Below are 21,621 nucleotides of genomic sequence, written 5' to 3'. Positions count from 1 at the left end.
ATTAAAGTGTTTTTCTTGTAATAAACACCTCTGAAGTTGGCTTCTGCTTCCATTTCCATCGATGGATATGAAGAAAAATCGATCAACACCCTTGAATTAAATCTTATTCTACTTTTTGGCATAATGAAGTAGAATATTTGTTCTCTTTTTTTAAATTTATATATGCAGTATATTAATATGCATTTAATGTGTGGATAATTTAATCTCTATCTAGTCCTGTTAATTAATTAAAATAATATGCATGACAACTGCATCATTTCAAAGAACCAATCAAACTGAAATTATGAATAGTGTCAATGTTGCGTCAACTTCATGTTTATATTGATAACAAGTGTAAAACAAGAATTTGGCTCATTTTTATTGTTTTTGCCATTATTGGCATGAGTGATCCATGTGCGCTTAAATTATCACTTAGTGCGTCGACAGTTTTCTATTTGATGACATTTTTATTTCTCACCGGAAACATGCCCGTATGTAATGTTCAAAAGCTATACAGTTACACAAGTGTGACCTTTTAAAATATTGTTTTTAAACACGTATTTCCCGATTATAGTGTTTTTCGTGTAATACTAATAAACACCTCTGAAGTTGGCTTCTGCTTCCATTTCCATCGATGCCTGAAGATTGGAAATGTTCAAGCACTTCAATCATCCAAGCAAACAAAGTATTCCTCTGTATCTTGCATTTATTGAAAAAAAATCACTCCAAAAGAGTTATTTAAAATTATAATTACTATATATATAAACAGTATATTATGATTTACTCGACGTTATTTAACACGTTTCAATTATAAAATCATCATGAAAAGTACTGGTTTCAATTAAGACGGAGTATCGTAGGCGCCCGTAACATTTTCCAGACGTCTTGAACAAAATAAAATCGGCCTTCAAAACTTAAAATGTCTTTCTCAGTGCACGTTTTAATTCTATAATTACAGGTTTATTTAGAGGTTGTTACAGTCCTTGAAACGTTCTACTTTCCTGCTTGAACGGTGAAGGAACGCAGAGCCAACGGTGAAGGAACACAGAGCGAACGGTGAGTGAACGATGTCTGAACGCTGAACGCAATTTGGTGAACGGTGAGCGAACGCAGAACGCTAACGGAGCGCGAACTCGAGCGCAAGCTGGACAGTGAACGAACGGTGAATGCAAGATGAGCGATTTATTCGGAAAGTCTCCCATCTTTTCCTTGCATTGTATGCATTCTATTTTATTCTATCGTTTGGTGCAAAAACCATCAATACATCTCCTACATTAATTAATTTTGGAGTGCCGTCATTAGCATACCCTATAAAAAATGTTCTGAACACTTATAGAACAAACAAACGAACAAAGAAATAAATAAACTAGAGCCGAGCTCGTTGCAAAGCAACGAGTAGGTCTTCCGTTGGAGTTGTGGGCAGGAAGAAGTGACCTTGAGTCAAGGTCATGCAATATTCTAAGGTTATAAGCAATCTTGTAAGGGGTATCAACTAACAATATTTCACTCTGTAGTAAAAAGACGATAAAGATGTGACCTTGAACTTGTCCAAATGACCTTGCGAAAGCCATGACACACTCTGGTTATGAGCAAACCCTATCTGTGTATTACTGACTTCTCAAATTCATACATGTCCTTACAGTCCATACATCCAGTCAAAACATCTTATCCTTAGTGACCATGAACTTGAGTTAAGGCCATGTCACACTCTGCATGATACCAGCAATGTTTCACTAGAAAAAAGACGGTAACGAATTTATAGTAGTTTCTCATCTAAACTCATCCAAATAACATTTCATCAAAGCCATAACACACACTGGTTAAGAAAAATCCCAATTTGTGAGTTATTGACTGGATAAGATCAGCCATGTTCTTTCAGACCATAGATCGAGTCAAAATAATTTATTAGGTTCAACACAATGATTTAAGGATTCATTGTGAATGTTTTTTGTACAGTTTGGATATTGAACGTGTTTGTGAAACACTGATGCCCCAGTATTGCAACTTATGGCAAAAGTTTAAGTTTCTCAAATCCGAATCCAACTCCAAGGTCAGAGTCAAGAGAAAAAAAAATGTTTATTTGTTTGAATGTTGTTTTACGTCCCTCTCGAGAATTTTTTACTCATATGGAGACGCCACCACTTGCCGGTGGAGAGCTGCAAATTTTGTCCTATATTCGGCACTTACGGCCATTGAGCAGTGATGGATCTTTTTCGTGCCATTACCTACTGCGACACGGAACCTCGGTTTATACGGTCTCATCCGAAGGACCGGTCTCCACGTCCCACAGTGAGATTCGAACCCACGACGTAAGGATCAACTCCTTACTCCGCGACTCTAGAGCAGACGCTCTAACCACTGCGCCACGCGGGCGACCTAAAAAAAAATATGTTATCCAAAGAAAGATCTCGTCTCAGGGAATATAACTGTGAAATATGAAACCGCTAGGACTAACTGTTGAAAAGTATGGCAAAGATTAATTTTTTTGATACTCAAGACAAATGTTAAGGTCAAGGACAGATTAACGGTGTCCAGGGGAATGTCTTGTCACAAGAAATGGGCATTGAAATATAAAAGTCCTAGCATTAATTAATCAAAAGTTATGGCAAAGGTCAACGTTTTTTTTTCAAAAGTAGGTCAAACCCCAAGGTCAAGGACAAAAGTCAAAACTGTCGGTACTGAAGGGAGGGTCTTGTCCCAATAAACACACATGTAAAAATATGAAAACCCTAACAAACCCTAACATCAACTGTTGAAAAGTTATGGACGAGATTAAGGTAAGATTTGCGATCACAGGGATATAACTCTTATGAATCACTTAAGCAAACGAAACCGGCGAAATTTAAACCAGCGATACTAAGCATTCAGTCGCTAATGAATTTCGTCTGTCAAACACCATGACTGATGACATGAAAACAAAGGACATTTCCAGTAGAAAATCGTATTACAATTTAAAGTGCAGGAATCTCAGAAGAATTTAGCTGACAAATGTAAGACGTTTAGCATGATGCACGATTGATGACGCAATAAAAGAGGACTAGTAAGTTTAATTTCAATACGGAACTGTGCAAGTTGCACGGTTATTCAAATTTACAGGAGCAAAGAATCGGATGTATTGTAAATCATGCACTTCACCGCTTCACTTTAACGTGTTAAATGACATCACGAACGAAAGAAAAAATGGATGTGGGAGCACCCTGTTACACTCTGCATGGTGTATGCAGTATGCACTCCGAACAGGGAAGAGAAGTCACGGAGCATTTGACAGTTTGATAATAGTTGCATCAGAGAGGTAATTATTTAAGTAGTTCATAATCGCGTATTACAACTATGTACGAATTACGGAAAGTTGTCAATGACCTGAACGGACATAAACAGTAATGAATGAACAGATCAGGGTGCATATCAATCCGAGATTCCTCGGACTCTAAGCCCTGCTTTTATCTGTATATATTGTGACATGTGCAGCGAATCTCGGATTAGGAGCATGTGACTAAAATCTAAAATCCTGCAATGCAGAAAAGTCGTCATCAAACTTTTTTAATCTCTCTCTCTCTCTCTCTCTCTCTCTCTCTCTCTCTCTCTCTAATTTTTCTTAATACAATGAGGAAAGCATTTTCATCTTTTTTTTTTAAATGAAATTGTTTGAATTATTCATTGACAAATTATTTTTCACTGAAAATTAGTTCTTATTGAAAAAAAGTCTGGAGCATTTGACAGTTTGATAATAGTTGCATCAGAGAGGTAATTTAACACATTAAAAAAAATATCAATCTTGAAATGAATGCAGTAACAAATAAATTCTCTAACTCTTTAGTCAAAACACAGGTTGGAATTATGACATAATATTGGTGAGCTTTTCTAAAGTATAGTTTGTAATTTTTTTCCTCACCAAGTGATACACGGGGGGCACTACCAATAATATTAAAAAAAAAAAAAAAAAAAAGGTCATCGGACGTTATTATTGAGGGGACACAAGCATATAGAAACTATGTTTTCTATAGTATTCTATTCATCGGTAAAATTATTGGGGCGGGGGCACGCCTCCCCGAGCCCCCACCGGTTCCTACGGCCATGCAGATAGTTTTAATTTAGATTGAATGGTTTTAATTAGGGTCTGGAAATACTTTCTGTGAATGAAGTTTTATTTTTTTTAGTATCTCATTTTTTAAATAAAAAGAGATCCAGATTATGCATGACGATTTATGAATAATCTTAGGGTGTGTTTTAGAAAATTCACTCATCAAGCTTGTATAATTGCATTCATCTAATTCAATCTGTAAAAGTGTATACATTTATTTTTTAATAGTTATACCACTATTAGTTATAAAGTGAGTAGGTTGGAAATTCATTCAATTCATCTTTTTTTTTTCATTCCTTTCATTATATGAAAATGAACACACAACTTCAGATTATGGATCATTACCGTAATTGGAAAAGAATCAGAAAAAGTACTTCAGTTCTTGCTTAGATGTTCTAGTAAAGACCATTATATTCCAGCTCATGAATGTTCAAGAAAATTGGTTGGATCGAGCAAAGGTATGGAACCAGATATGCCAATACCAGTCACCCAGGATTTAGAGGAGACTGGTTACCCAATAAATGTTATCCATGGAAACAATGATTCCATAACAACATTTTATCGATAAGCTGTTTTCCTTATATTTAGAAAAAAATAAGAATCTGAGATAATTACAGTACATTGCTTCTCTGTCTTTGAACTTGTATTCAGTAAAATGATTGTATGCATCAGATATATTAATTGAAGGTGGCGTATGTCTGCTTAACAAGCTTCAATGTAGCATTCAAAAATTGTTTGTAAAATTTCATGTAAATTCTTGTAGCAAAATATCCAGAGATGATGGACAGAATACATACCTGTGTCATTATGGCATTATTTTTTTCCCGTTCTTGTCCAATATTCATGACAGTGTAATAACTTTGCAGAATTTTAAAATTTGACTGACATCAGAAGTACATGCACTGTAAACTCATTCAAATATGAATTTGTAACTTGAAATCCAATGTTATTGTTTTCTTACATACAGCTGCATTTATCCAGAATCTGGGACTGATCAAAGTCGCCCTCGTTATGCAGTGGTTAGAGCATTTGCTCTAGAATCACGGAGGAAGGAGTTGATCCTTGTATTGCGGGTTTGAATCCCAATGCGGGAGACCGTTCCTTCGGATGAGACCATACAAACCGAAGTCCCGTATCGCAGTATTTGCTGACACGGAAAAGATCCCTCACTGATCAAAGTCCATAAGTGTCGAGTACAGTCTAAATTTGCAGCCCTCCACTGGCAAGTGGTGGCGTCTCACTATGAGTGAACAATTCTCGAAGGGATATTAAACAAACAAACGAATAAAATGATTGATATGTAGATGTATATTACTGCTGTTAAGATAGCAGCTACCTGGATACAATGCCTGCAACATTTCACTCAAGTAATAGCATGTAAAGCCTCACCAGTCATAGATGAGTAGACATTAGCTATGGATGCCCAGAAATTAATACATGTAGTTGAAATCTTTTGGAATGATTAAATCAACATGAGGTCAAAAAGCTTTTATTGGTTTACTTAAACTTGTTTTCCAACAGCAGCATACTAAGAAACCATGGTGAACAAATACATATACATGTATACACTGCAAACATGTTATAAATACATGTATTTCTAAAAGGTGTTGAAACAATTTCATTGACTATTTCATCAATAATATTGTAAAGGTGCTTTAAGTAGGACAGTCATGTATACCAAGAGTCTTTCCATGAACTGATTATTTAATAGCATAGGAGTGTTATTATTGTCAGTTTTTTGTCAAAAAACAATTTCATATAAAATTTAGTATGGCGAGTACACTTTCTCAAAATCATATCAATGTTTACTTTAAAATGCAGAAAATGTCTGATTTTTATGTACAAAACCTGTAATATAACCTCTGTCCATGGAAACGGTATTGGGGACATAAATATTTTTTTTTGTTCATTGTAATGAAAATGAGCCAGTTAACAATTTCTTGGATTTTCGTGGAATCGGTAGATATAGTAATGGTGATTTTTACTTGTTTGTTGCCATGGCAACGGTTTCACTTTATTATGGAAAATTGAAAAAACCTTTTTTTTTACCCAATTTTTTTTTTTTACATTTTAAATAACAGAAATAAAAATTTAAGATAAGTTAAACATAAAATATAATAATTCATCCCATTTTAATTATTTCAATATGATGATATATAAAATAAATCAACTTTTTTCATTAAAAATAATTAAACATTAAAACGTCAAATACTTCAAATTTGGCGTCTTTTACCCCAAAATCGGGACGGACAATATCTTTTAAAATTGTGTTAAATGATGAAGCTATTCTTCTCAAACAAATTGATGTATGGCATATGTAGAATTTAAAAAAATAAATAAAATTTGGAGGAGTCGCAAACTTTACCTTGAAATGTTTCAAAGGTAGGTCAAACTCTAAGGTCAAAGGTAAAAAGTCAGAACTTTTAATTTTTTTTAAAAGTACGTCAAAATCCCAGGTCAAAGTCAAATAGTAAAAATTGATATCCAATGAACGTCGTTGTCACAAGGAATACACCTGTGAATGTGAAAACGCTAGTCCCAACCGTTGAAATGGTATTGCCAAGGTTAAAATTTTTAAAAAGTGGGTCAAACTCCAAGGTGACGGTTACAAGGTCAATAATATTTATTCCCAAGGAAAGGTCTTGTCACAAAGAATTTCGGATGTGAAATATGAAAGCCCAAACGCCAACTTTTCAAAAGATTAAATTTTGCAAAGTTTGTCAAACTAAAAGGCTGTCAACAGCATAAAAGAGGCTCCGAGGTATTCAATCAAGTAAACTTATGGTATTGCAGAGCAAATAAAACATGAGCTATAAGAGCAGGCACGTAGCATTAGCCCTCAATTTTTTTTTCAGACCTAGATTTTTACTAAGTAATGTTTATTGGAAGTCCCGTTGGCCCCTCCACCAGGAAATAGGATTTTGGGCCATTTTCCTTTTTTTTTTTTGTTTTGGTTGTGAAATCTTTTCAGGTAAGTTAATTTTTTTCTCTCTGGATGCCCCCCAAACCACTTTAAAAACGATGCTACGTCCCTGAAGAGTAACATGTAGAGATGTCTGTCCTGGCATATATTGAGATATTGCCAATCAAATGGCATGTTCAACGCAATAGCAGCAATAAGAAACTCTCCGACAGTTGCTGTTGTTTTTTTTTTTCAATTCCTAATTGCTTTTTAATTTCAACAGATATTTATATTCCTTTTAATGAATGTATGTTCGTGGATTATTGATGGAATAATTCTAGTTACATGTCAAGTTTAATATTATGTTTTTTGTGCTTTGTAGCAAGGATTTGCTCAATACTTATAATTTTCTATGATTGTACCGAAAGTATATACATGTTTTAAAGCAGAGCTGCCACTCAAGCTTTATTCCTGTCGTGTAGATCCAGAGCTCGGGGTCTTTGTGTATATATCATTGGGAAAAGTACTAGTACCAAAGATCCCATCCCTTCTAAGCTATATTATTCTTGCTTATTACGCCCTTTGTAGTCTCAGAGGTTTTGTATGGAAATGAAGGCTCCTAAATTTTCATTTAAAGGGAAATAACTCAAAAGCGGAGGTGACCTTTTGAACTGTTTGAGAGCATTCTCATACAGTTTGGTTTTGTAACGTCTATAAACTCTGCAAATTTGAGCAAAATCCGTTGAGGAATGAGCGAGATATGAGGTCTAGAAGGTCTTCCGTTCGAACGGCAGACCTTAATAAATAAATAAATAAATAGATAAATAAATAATTAAATAAATAAACGTTCCCAAACTGTCATAAGAAAATGATACATGCACATTAAGTACTGCTATTAATTATGTTTCTTTCAATATTTTCTGCACATATATATATTATGTTTAAATTAAGCTGTTTAGTCACAAATGATATATTGCTGTTAAACATTATCACTAAAACAAAACTCTGTAGTCAAAGTAGAAAAATTACAAGAATACACGTGTTTCCATAGGGGGGAGGGGATTTCGGGTAAAATAATAATAATAATAAATCACAAAATATTTTACAAAGGTCTGTGGATGTGTTACATAAATGTACATGTATTCTAAAATTTTCATGCAATTATATATTTAATATGTAACATTTTTATTTTTAACGATGATTTTTTGAGCAGGCTTCTACTTTAGACGACTCCCCCTTCCCATCATGAAATGTGATTGTGGACAAGAGGATACAAAAAGCCATTCATATCATTTGTTATAGATTTAAATTTCAGTAATTGATACTTTAATAATATGCTGCTATACTTATACATGAACAGACAAATTAAACACACACACACACACACCCTCTCACACACACAGAGAGAGAGAGAGAGAGAGAGAGAGAGAGAGAGAGAGAGAGAGAGAGAGTCATTCCGTCTTAACCCCCTTCTCCCCAAATGCATGTACCTGTGTCAAGCAAAAATTCCTAAGTTTTATATATATATATCAGGCAGTGGAAAAAACCCCAATTTATCAACAAATCAATTTTTTTTAAGTCTTAATCGTTTTTTTTTTCCTGCTTCAAGTTTACACAAAGTCCACGTGCTTGTCCTGTCAATCAAAATCACTTGACACTGTGCTGCTGTAAAAGTCTCGTCACGCCCAAGGCGAAGTTTTATTAGTGTTCCCAAGGAGTTTAAGACACTTTTTTATCATTTCTAGATCAGATTCCAATATTGCTCAATAAATAAATTAAATCCATTAGACATAAACAGTTGGAATAATTAAGCCGCATGAATTCGATCCTTGCCAATTAAAATACCACCGTCGGCACGTGTATTTTGAACCGCCATTGCTTAATGACTTTCTTAGATGCATGGACGTTTATTAGCTGAAATTTTAATGTCACAAAACCATTGACTCCCATTTAAATGTAAACTAAAATATGAAGCAAATACCGACGAAGTGGCAGATTCAGGAAAGGGGGGGTGCTCTTAACTATATCGAATGTTAAAAATATATATAGTTTTTTTCCCCTTTCTTTCGATTGACTTTGACTTTATTTGTAATGAAAGAAACCTTATACTTGTACCCTTCTAGCTCAACCAAAATCTTGCTGTTTTTTATCTATTTTGCTTTAAGGGTATTACAAATTAAACATTTTTTTAACTACACTATCAATGTACATCGCTCCGTAGATATTTAATCCGTAATACAATCTATAATTCTCATAAATAGTTGTAACATGTACATGTATTTCTTTAGTAACTGAAAAAAATGTGTTAGAAATGAATATTTTGGTAATTATTCAACAGTTGGTTAATAAAGCGACCTGGATTAGCATCTCTCTATAAATGATTTGTTGTCTTTGACATAATGTTAAAATGTTGCAGTGCCGTATTCGTACATGTATGTTGCCGTATTCAAATTTAATCTTGTAGCATCGTACTAAATGAATATACTTCAACAGCTTTTATTTTTGAGATTAATTTAACTTATAATAATCAGTTCAGTTAAACTTTCACTTTGGAGTTCCAAATGACAATGAAGACTGAACGATGAGTGAACGCTGAACGCAAGTTGAACGCAAAGTGAACGAACGGTGAGCAAAGGGTGAACGCTTTGTGAACGGTGAACGCGAGCGCACGGTGAACGCTGAACGCAAAACTGTGATCGGAGAGCGAACGGTAAACGTACGCTGAACGAACGGTACACGTTGAACAACCGATGAAAGAACGTCAAGCGAAGGGATAAAAGGGAAAGTACAACGTTTCAGGGACTGTATTTGTATCAAGGTACATGTATGATGTACCCGAATGGGAAAGCGAAAGTACGCTTGACTGACGGAGAGTATAACCACAAGATATACAAATTACTTTTGTGAAATAAATTGTCAGCTCGCTAAAATTCATTTGCTGCAATTCCTAGGCAATTGTGTTTGGGCTAAACACGTATGCACCAATTTTTCTCGTTTATCAGTTTTTCATCACTATCCCTTCTTAGAAAATGTTTTCTTCATACAGAATGGACGCCAAATTTCCTCGCTGGTGACACTACTAGACGAAAAAGATGCTAATTACGTGTCATTAATTTTATCAAAATCACGGTCTATTTATCAAATTTAAAGGTGAATTTGACAAAAGCATTGATTTCCGCTATTAAACGCGCGTCTTAAGACGGGACGTGTTATGCTATGGTTTTCATGTCCGTCCGTCTGTCTAGCTGTCTGTCCGTCCGTCTGTAAGCTTTTGTTGTGTCCGGTTCATACTTTAATACTATTAGGCCTAGAATTATCAAACTTTGTCAGCTGATACATCTTGGGTAGAGGATGTGTCGCACATTAAAAATATGTCTCTCTGACCTTAATTAGGATACAATGACAGAATATGGAAAAATCCAGTCCGGCTCATGACTAGAAAACCATTCGACCTAGAATTATCAAACTTGATCAATTATTGTATCTTAGGTAGAAAGTGTGACGCAATCTACTTCAATGTAAATGTGACTTTTAATTTGGATCTCTCCTCAATGCACATATTGTTGTTCATCGGTAGATGTTGTCGTCGAAGACAATAAATGTCGAGACGAGCCTTTTTTCTCCTCTTGCATAATTGAGGACAAAATATACAGTCATGCCAAGATACCGGAATTCTTGATTCATCTGATAAATCAGCCTCATCTCTTTTCTCGTTATTTATCCTTTGAGATTAAATATTAATTATTTCGTTCAGCAGTAGCGATTATCTAGTAAATATTTTTGCTTTGTTCTTATACATATACCGATATAATGAGGTTGGCTTCTACATTTTAGCGCAAATGAGCTGAAAGCACAAGTGAGTTATTCTTATCACATTTTGTCTATCGTCCGTCTGACCATCCGTCTGCATACCTTTCACATTTTCACCTTCCTCTCAAAAACTACTTGGCCAATCTTAACCAAACGTGCCATGCAGCATTTTTGGATACAGGGAATTCAATTGTTTTCAAATGAAGGTTCACGCCCTATTTCAAGGGGAGATAATTTAGAAATAGTTAAAATTTAGTGACATCTTTTGAAAAATCTTTATCTCAAGAACCACTAAGCCAGAAAATTAAAACTTACATGAAAACTTCATCATAAAGTGTGGATTCAGTTATGTTCAAATCCTAATCCCCGGGGGAGGGTGGAGCTACAATAGATGATCACAGTTTTACATAGGAATCTGAAGGAGTAAATCTTTCGAAATCGTCTTCAGAAGAAATACTTAGCCAGAAAAGTTTTTACATTTTAAAGCTTCATTACATAGTGTACATTGAAGGTTATTCATAATGATTCCCAGAGATAAGTTGGGGCCACAAAGTTTTATATAGGAATATATATATATATATATATATATATATATATATATATATATATATATATATATATATATATATATATATATATATATATATATATATATATATATATATATATAACTTTTATATATCTTCTTCTTAAGAACACAAGGTCCGTGATTAGTCATTAACCCCCGGGGCTAGTGTTGGGTCACAATTGGCGATCGAATTTTTTACATAGGAATATATAAAGTTATTCTTTATATTCTATAGTCAAAAATCTTTAAAAATTACATTCTCAAAAACAACAATGTATGTAAAACCCTGCGTATAAAAACTAAACGTATTTTCCAATAAATCTGCAAAGATTTGGTGTTTTCCGATGACAAATCTAAAGATACGGCTATATATTATTTAGAAGAAGCGTGTTTATGGAGCATAGCACCTTTTTGCACGTTTACCTCATATAGACATTGTTTGGAAATTGAAAAGTGCACTGTTGTCATGGTTATAGCGCATAAAGATGTATGATACTTCACTTATCGCAACAATATTCATGAAACGTCATTTGGTGAAATTTTGAATTGAATTGGAGGAGTTATGACGGTTTAATCACTAATAATAGATTATCAACGCATAAAAACAGGTCAAAAATGGCAACGTCATTGAACGTCTTAGAGTAACGCTATATTAACAAATTTAGTGTGCAGACAGGAAAATACCCAAAAGAGGCTAAAATGTTTTTGATGCCACTGAGGAGTGCCTACACGTATCTAAGACCAAAATGATCAAATGGCAGTAGCTTTGTAAGATTGGAAGGATTGACATTTTTGATGATCAACTCCTCCGATACCCATATACCCCGCTTATTGCATGGGCGTTGCGCCTATGGATCCTGCATTGTTTCCATATAAGATCACTTAACTGACATTGAATTTATGTAATATCCGATACGCCTTAAAAGACATTCCAAGAAAAAAGTGACATATCTTGATATACTTATTAAATTTTAAAGCAGGAAAAAGACATGAAAAGTCTATAGAACTGACAGATATTTTAAAGAGTGTAAACGCTAACAGGCTTGGAATCAGGTTGTTATGTCACCTAAAGTAAAGTGATCTCTCCGTGAATCCTATGACAGCACAGTGAATTTCATTGCATATTTTCAATATTTTAGTAAAAAGACCTGATTTTTTATATACTAATAAATAGAAAATAAGAACTTAATCAGACAATTGTCATTCTTCAAAGAACACAATAAATCTTCCGTAAATCAATGTGTCCGCGAACTTTTCTTACAATCATCGTATCTGTTGTATAAAATGGATATCTTGTCGAACATTTGCAAATTTTACATTTACCGTAACTTTTAGAGATTTTAAGAGGCCTCTATACACTGCACACTAGAGAGTTCTGATTTTATGGGGTTTTTTATGCAGAAAGAGTGATCTGCCCTTTGATAAGAAATACAGTAAATTGAAATGTACAGTTTATTACTTAATTTGTGATCAAATCAAGCATTCATAACACTTTAATAGGCCAAAATAAATAGATAGAACACTTCATTTGCAAGTATTTTGCTCACTTAAGTAAACAACAGTGATTTATGTTCATCAGTACTTCATTGTCTTTGAACATTTTTCCTGGGGGTATATGCAAGGCACCCTATGCTGAAAATGTGATAGATAAGCTCAATACTTACACCTTTACACACTATAATTTTCTCAATGTCCATAAAATATTTTCTTCTAGTGTATAGAGGGTCCTTTAGGCGGTTGGATCCTGCTTTCAAAAGTAATGAGAATTTTTAAGCAAGTATAATTTTAGAATCTACATACATAGCTTAATTAAAAAATCAAAACAAAAAATAGGGGGGGGGGGCAATTCGATTATTTTGGCGCATGTATTACAACCTTTTTCCACTGTAAATACGTCTAATACAATAAATGATTTTTTAAACTTTAACTTTTTCCTCCCAATATTTTTTTTTCAAATATATCTTTGAACAAGTACAGTTTTATTTCATCTTGAATAGACACATTAAAATTTGTGACGACAAAAAAAGTTTAAAATTTCTAGGCATTGTCATTTTTGTGACATTTCTGCACTCAAAAATTGTCATTTTTCTGGCATTAGAAATTTAACAAGCAAAAAAAAGTCATTTGAAAATAATGACATTTTACTGAATTAAAGAAGAATAGTTGAAAGTATCATATATATATTCAAAAAAGGAAACTAAAAGTGGGGGACAGTGATGTAAATGTTTAGATATTATTAAAATAGTGTTAATTTTAAGCTTAATCGGGGCTTTTTCTGGATTTTCACAATATATTTGCTAAATTTGTCAAAATGTTGATAGAATTCATGACAGTATATTTAATATATAATTTAGGATCAGTATAAAACAGTTCATGGCTCAAAATAACTACAGGGGAAAATAGGAATCCAAACTGAACAATACTTTACTCAGAAAGAGAAAAAAAATTAGGTTCTGCTTTTGGTATTGAATTTAATTATGGTGTTATTTTAAGGGATTTAACTGAATATAGTTTAATTAGCATTGTAGAATCCAAATTTGTTGTAAGAATGAAATATGTGGAAATAACGAACAGTATTCAAGCTCAAAAGTCCATTAAAACAATACAAAATAGGTGCAGAGCAAACACGGACCTCCAAAACATCAGAGGTGGGATCAGGTTCCATGGAGGAGTGAGCATCCCCTGCCGACCGGTCACACCCGCCCTGTGCTCCTTGTCATGATCGGGAAATAACGGAAAAATCCGTCGACAATTCAGTGTGTAAATAATGGCATAACAATTAATATGAAAAACGTCAGTCAGCATTTGACTCAATGATAAATTGTATTTGCTGACAAGGTCATTGTATCGACCATGGAACTTACGAAATGATGACTTTAAACGAGACTGCTGATATTCTTGTTTCATTAACTTGTTAGTCAATAATTTACCTCGTTTTGGAAATTGTGCATACGTTGAGCATGCTCTTGCGTATCGAATCAACTGAGAGATATAAACCCCGTATGCAGGTGATGAAAGTATATTGCTGCATAAGTAAAGGAAGTTGACGATTGAAAAGTTAAAGTCATCACGTTTATCATAAAGCTTGGTTGTTAGATTACCATTAACGTCTTTTTCAAGTAAAATATCCAAATATGAAACAGATGTGTCAGACTCTGTAGTATCTTTTATCTCAGGCTCACCGGGATATATCGTATCGACATAAGAATGGAAAAAACAATTGTTAATTGACAATACGTGGTCGATATATCTAAATGTCGAGTTGAACGCCACAGCAAGTGTTTTCTTCTTATCACGTATAAAATTTTGGACAAATTCTGCTTCATATGAATATAAAAAAGGTCTGCTAATAACGGGGCGCAATTGGTACCAATGGGAATTCAAATAGATTGTTGGAAGACCTGGTCTCAAAAAACCACATAGATATTGTCAATCAGAAACTCAAGCATCTTTTTAATCTTTTTAACTTCAGAGCACCTGTGTGTACAGTCAGAATGTTTTTAACAAAGTAATTTTGCAAATGACCAATGACATGGTAAGTAAATTTACGAGTTCCATTTTTATTGAACTAAAAAACTAAAAACTAAAACATTCTGCAGAATTTTTGAAATATAGGTCAAGACAAAAATCTGCTCAAAAGCCCAGAAGCGAACCTTTTTAAACGTTTATATCTTCAGAAAAATATTCTAATTTAAAGTTTCATAGTAAATCAAAGAATCAAAGTATTTATTTGAGATTACTAGTAAATTTTTGTAAGAGTAGTTTAAAAAGGGTCTGGACCCTCTCTCTTCAAATCTGCTATGATAAAGAATAAAAATACTAAATCTTATACTGTGAACTCAACAGAGAGATACATTAGGAAACTGCGTCATTTCAAAGGCCAATCAAACTGAAGTTATATAATCATATTGTGTAAATGCTATTTTCGAGCAGGTATATATTGATTAATATATTATCAGGATGTCCATTTGAAAAAAAATGTTTTTCTCAGAAGGAGATGATATCAGCTCTTCGAGTTTCTCTAATGGTGAGTACATGTGCTCACTCTATGTGCCCTCTCTAATTTGAGTAAGTTTAAGACCCATAGGAAAACGCACATGACGAAAATCCATCTTTAAGCATTTGCTTAGAGACGGATTAAAGGCGGCTTAAAAATTTGCTTAGAAAGTGTAAGACTTCTTTAGCTGTAGATTATAGATGCTTAATATCCAAACGTCTTTATGCTACCCTTTAGTGATCTTTAATCCTCATATACGCAACATTTAACTAGTCTTTAGCCATCTTTTACCTTTAAATGATGTTTAATTATGATTTAATGCTAATAAACTCTTTTTCAATGAATAATTTGGTCTCGCAAATTCTAAAACTTTTTTGAATGGGTATATATACGCAGGCAAATAGAATTGCTCCTGCAAACCTTAAAAAATTTCGTTTTCAGAAAAAGACAAATTATTTACCATGCGTTTGTTTAAGTAACTTTTTTAGAAAGACCCAGAACACATACAAGAGATGTTAGAAAAGTTCGCGGACACATTGATTTACGGAAAATTGGTTGCGTACTTTGAAGAATGACTATGTCTGATTAAGCTCTTATCTTATAAACTCTTATCTTATAAAATCAGGTCCGTTTATTAAAATTTTGAAAAAAAAATCAATAATTTTACTGTGCGGTCATAGGATTCACGGAGCAATCGCTTGACGTTAGGTGACGTGACAACCTGATTCCAAACTTGTTAAGCTTATTCACAGCTCTAAATTTCTTTCAGTTCTACAGACTTTTATGTCCTTTTCCTTTTTAAAAATTGCATATTAACTATAGTAAGACATGTTACTTAAAAAAAAATGTTTTGTGGCGTATCGGATATTAGTGAGATCGTCTACGCAGTTAAGCAATCAGGTATGGAAACAATGCAAAATCCATACGCGCAACACCTATGCGATAAGCGGGGTATTGAAGTATTGCAAGAGCTGATCATCAAAAATGTCTATTCTTCCAATTTTTACAAAGCCACTACCATTTGAACGCTTCGGTCCTAGATACGTGTGGGAAGTCCCCTGCAGCATCCAAAAACAATTTAGTCTCTTTCTTACATTTTCCTTTCTGTAGACATATTTTTTTAATAGTTCGGTCCTCTAAGACGTTAAATGACGGTGCTATTCTTGACTTCGTTTTTATGCATTTATCATCTATAATTAGCGATAAAACAGTCAAATCCCCTCCAATTCAATTCAAAATTTCGCTAGAGGACGTTTCATGAATATTGTAGCGACAGGTGAAATTTCAAAAATCTTTATGCGTTACAACATTGCAATTTTTAATTTCGAATAAAATTTTATGTAATGTAAATGTGCGTAAAAGTGGCATTCTCCGTGAAGCATGCTTTATTTAAATAATATACCTGTATATTTTTTATAGATCATCGGAAAACACCAAATATTTGCATATTTGTTGGAAAATACATATAGTTTTTATTTGCAGAGTTTTACTGGTTTCATGCAAATAGCGCGCTCACTATATAGAACTAGTCCGCGAACTTTTCTAACAACCCTCGTACTTTATATATTTATATTTAAAATTATTTCACGTCATGTTCCTCTCTTGAATTCATAAGAAATATTGTAAGATAACGCCCATTTCTTCTAAAATTAAATGAAGATTTTCATATTTGGTACTAGTACCTTTACCTATGAATACCGGTATATATACACAAAGACTTCTAGATATACACGACAAGAATAAAGCTTGAGCAACAGTGCTAGCTTCGCTTAAAAATATGTTTTGGTATAATCATAGAAAAATTATAATTTGGCAAATTCTTGCTACAAAGTACAAACACCAAAATATTAAGCTTGACATGTAACTAAAATTACTGCATCAATAATCCACGAACATACATTAAAACGAATATAAATATCTCTACAAATTAAAAATGCACTATGGAATGGGAAAAATAACTTATTGCTGCACTTCCGTTGAACATGCCATTTGATTGTCAATCTCTCTATGTATGCCGAGACAGACATCTCTATATGTAATGTGATACTTTTATTGCTCGACATGTTTATATGATCTGCAGTATCTTTAGTTTAATTGATTGAATACCTCGGAGCCTTTTTTATCCTTTTGACTGTCGTAAATTTTATAGAATGTTCTTCGGGGGAAAAATCATATAAAAATGTTAACTACCATTGAAATAAATACTCTGCATTAAAAAATAAACACGTTACATGAATGTTTAGAATGAGCAACGAGATCGATTCTACAATGATAAATGGTCACGGCGCAGGGTTCATGAGAACAATTTTCCTTTGTCGGGAGAGGGAGGGCTGTCAATATTTGGCAGCAATATTTTGAACTAGGATAAAAAAATTTACAGGATTCTGTTCAATATAATAAAGTACACCTGAGTCTCGAACTACTACTAGTAAAAAATTAACCGATTAGAATATTAAGATTTTCAAATGAAGTCTGAATAAATCGCTTAACACCTATACTAAATATATCTCTTTATTTATGATATGGTATGCGTTATTGTGATGTGAATGCGTATCGTGCATGTTGCAACTTGTACTCCTGATTACTAAGAGGACTAAGTCTTGAAGATTTAAGGCAATCACACAAACCTAGATATCAATTAATTTTTATGCCTCCGTAATCAAAGATTTGAGGACAAATAGTTTGTGCCCTGTCCGTCCATCTGTCTGACTGTCTTATTTTCAGTTTGTCCGCGAAAACTTAAACCTTACCAATAACTTTTGATTGGTTGGAAGTATGGCTTTCATATGAAATTTCACATGTGTATTCCTTCTTACAAGACCTTTCTTCCAGTACCAACACATCTGATCTCCTGACCTTTAAGTTTGACCCAATTTGGAAACTTTTACCAAACTTTATCCTCGTCCATAGCTTTTAAACAGTTGGTGCTAGGGCTTTCATATTTCACATCTGAAATTCTTTGTCACAAGACCTTTCCTTGGGAATAAATATTTTTGACCTTGTGACCTTTAACTTGGAGTTTATACCATTAAAAAAACAATAACCTTGGCAATAACTTTTGGTTAGGACTAAGGGTTTCACATTTCACAGGTGTATTTTTTGTTTCAACGCCTTTAATCGGATATCAACAATTTTTATCCTTTAAACTTGACCCTGGAGTTTGACCTACGTTTTAAAAAACTTTAACCTTGCTTATAATTTTTAAATGGCTGGTGCTAGGGCTTTCAAGTTTCACGTATAATTCTTAGATAAGAGCTTCTTTTGAGTACCAACAGCTTTGATTTTGTATCCTTGACCTTAGAGTTTGACCTACTTTTAAACATTTTAATATTGTCTATAACTTTTAAATAATTGTGCTAGGGTTTTCATATTTTTACAAGTGTATTTCTTGTGACAAAACCTTTCCTTGAGTACCAACAGATTTGACATTTATCCTTGACCCTGGAGTTTTACCTATTTTTGAAAAAAAAAAACGTAAACCTTTTCCATAACATTTGATTAATTGCTGCTAGGGCTTTCATATTTCAATGTCTATTTCTTGTGAGAAGATTTTCCCCTGGAAACCATTAATTTTGACCAAATGTCCTTGACCTTAACGTTTGACTTACGTTTCAAAAATAAAAACTTTAACATTCGCCATTAATTTTTAAGAGTAAGTGTTAGGTTTTTTTTATTTTACAGTTATTTTCCCTGAGACATGATCTTTCTTTGGGTAACATCATTTTATATCTCTTGACTTTGACCTTGGAGTTTGATTTGCATTTGTGAAACTTTAACTTGTACAATATCCAAACTGGACATAAAACATTCCCAATGAATCTTTCGGCTACTGTGTTGAACCTTATAAATTATGACTATGGAGGATATATTTTGACTCGATGTATGGGCTGAACCCAACCATTGCCAACCTATAAGAAATATCATAATTTGTCCCTGGTATATGTTACAAGGATCTCTTGTCTATAAGTTGCTTGCATTTCAACCAATGATTTTTTTTATTCTTAAGTGTATGACTTTATAAAATTAGATGAACAAAATCATTACTTTTGAATACTTTGTTTCCATAGTAACGTATGTAAAAGTTGATTTACCAAACATGTTTATCATACATTTAAGACATCAGGCCTTCAACTTTCAGAAACAGTCATTGCCACTTGTTTGCTTTGCTGCAAACGTTAACTGGGGGACTCTGAACATGTTGGAAAATGCCATTTTTCAAACTTTAGGACATGTTGCTATGGTAATCATGACACGTAACAACCATCTTTTGCCTGATTTGAGTTTACGGTATCAAAGACTTTTATCATAATGGGTTTGGAGAAATTCTGAGACTATGCGTGCCACAGCTCCTATATAAAAGTTCAAGTCATTACAGAGAATGGCTCTTAACATGCAAAGAATATCACATATTAGGATGATTATTCGGACGGAAGACATCTCGTTGCTCGCAACGAGTATCAAGTATTATTATAATTCTTTTTAGACAAAATTTTGTGCACGCGATTTCTCAAAATCTATGCAATGAATTTGTTTGAAATTTTCAGGGAGAAAAGGTCTATATATGATTTTTAATATATAAAATTCCGGCTTTTGGTAAATTCGGTTCCAGTGCCAATTTATGGACAATTTTCTGATTTTAAAATAAAATTTTGTCCTCGATGGATCTAAGGAACGGCTTAAGATATGAACTGGAGACTTGTACGAGATGATAGAACATGACTTTTATATGTTCAAAATTACCTTTTTTTCGTCATCAGTACCTTCGGTTGCTACCGGAAGCGAATTAAAAAAAGTCGAAATTTTCAACTTTTTTTTGTTTTTCAATATTTTTCTATGATATTAGTAGGGTTAATAGAAACGTTTTTCGAAAATGCTAAATATTTAATTTGTTTTAAAATTGATAAATCCACACTCTAGATATTCGTCTTTTTCACTATGGAAGGGGAGGGGACCCAATGACATGATGGTGAGCGTGTTGGATTTTCACGCAGGCGACCTAAGTTCATATATATTATATTTAATCAGTATTTTATTATGTAAAGTCAAATTACATAATTGGATTGCACATCAGGCATAACGGTATATATATATATATATATATATATATATATATATATATATATATATAACTCTGATTTAAGGACTAGGGAGACCAGAACATTATATATGGCTTAAGGAGACAATATACAGATTTTTTAAATTTGCTTTTTTCTAAAAAGAAATACCAGATCAATGTTCTATAGAACACCATTTAGTCGACTCTTGCTTTATTTTTTCATTATAAATGCCTCCTAAAAATATATGAAAAAAATGGTCTCCCTAATATTTTATGTTTCTCTCATATGACTTAAGGAGACCAGTGTATACTTTTATACATATAACTTGTGGTTTAAGTAGACCATTTTTCTTTCATAGTAATTTCACTGATTATGGATTAATTAACATATTGTTTCCAACCAGAATAGTTGCGGATGGTCATTGGTCAAGCTCAGCAGAAAGATATTTGTGTTAATGTGACTCAACATGATCAGTACAAAATCTTGAATATAAAACTAAAGTCATTGCACAAGTGACTTATATAGAGAGTAGTTGCCCCCCTGGCGCAGTGGTTAGAGCGTCTGCTCTAGAGTAGAGAAGTAAGGAGTTGATCCTTACATCGCAGGTTCAAATCCCACAGTTGGCTGGGGAGACCGATCCTTCGGATGAGACCGCATAAATCGAGGTCCCGTGTCACAGTAGGTGCTGGCACGAAAAAATCCCTTCACTGCTCAATGGCTGTAAGTGCTGAGTATAGGACAAAATTTGCAGCTTTCCACTGGCATGTAGTGGCGTCTCTATATGAGTGAATAAATCCCGAGAGGGACGCTAAACAACATACAATCAATCAATCAATCAGTATATAGAGAGTATAAGCCCAGAGTAGCTTGTTCTGATATCCACAATTAACTCTCAATGCTGTCGCCCACATGTTGCAGTGGTAAGAGCCTATGCTCTAGAGTTGCCGTGTTAGGAGTTGATCCTTATGTCACATGTTTGAATCCCACTGTGGGACGTGGAGACCGGTCCTTCGTACAAACCAAGGTCCAGTGTCACAGTAGATACTGGCATGAAAAAGATCCTTCACTGCTCATTGGCCCTGTGTGCCGAGCATAGGTCATTTGCAGCTCTCCACCGGCAAGTGATGGCGTCTCCATATGAGTGAAAAATTCTCGAGAGGGACGTTAAACAACAAACAAACTCTCAATGTCCAATACAGTTTAACCTGAAAGTGAATGCAGACATAG

Source organism: Saccostrea echinata, unplaced genomic scaffold (assembly GCF_033153115.1).
Source record: "Saccostrea echinata isolate AGI-Se365-2 ecotype Australia unplaced genomic scaffold, CSIRO_AGI_Sech_v1 ptg000028l, whole genome shotgun sequence".
Classification (NCBI taxonomy): Eukaryota; Metazoa; Mollusca; class Bivalvia; order Ostreida; family Ostreidae; genus Saccostrea; species Saccostrea echinata.
Note: the sequence above shows the minus strand (reverse complement) of the source record.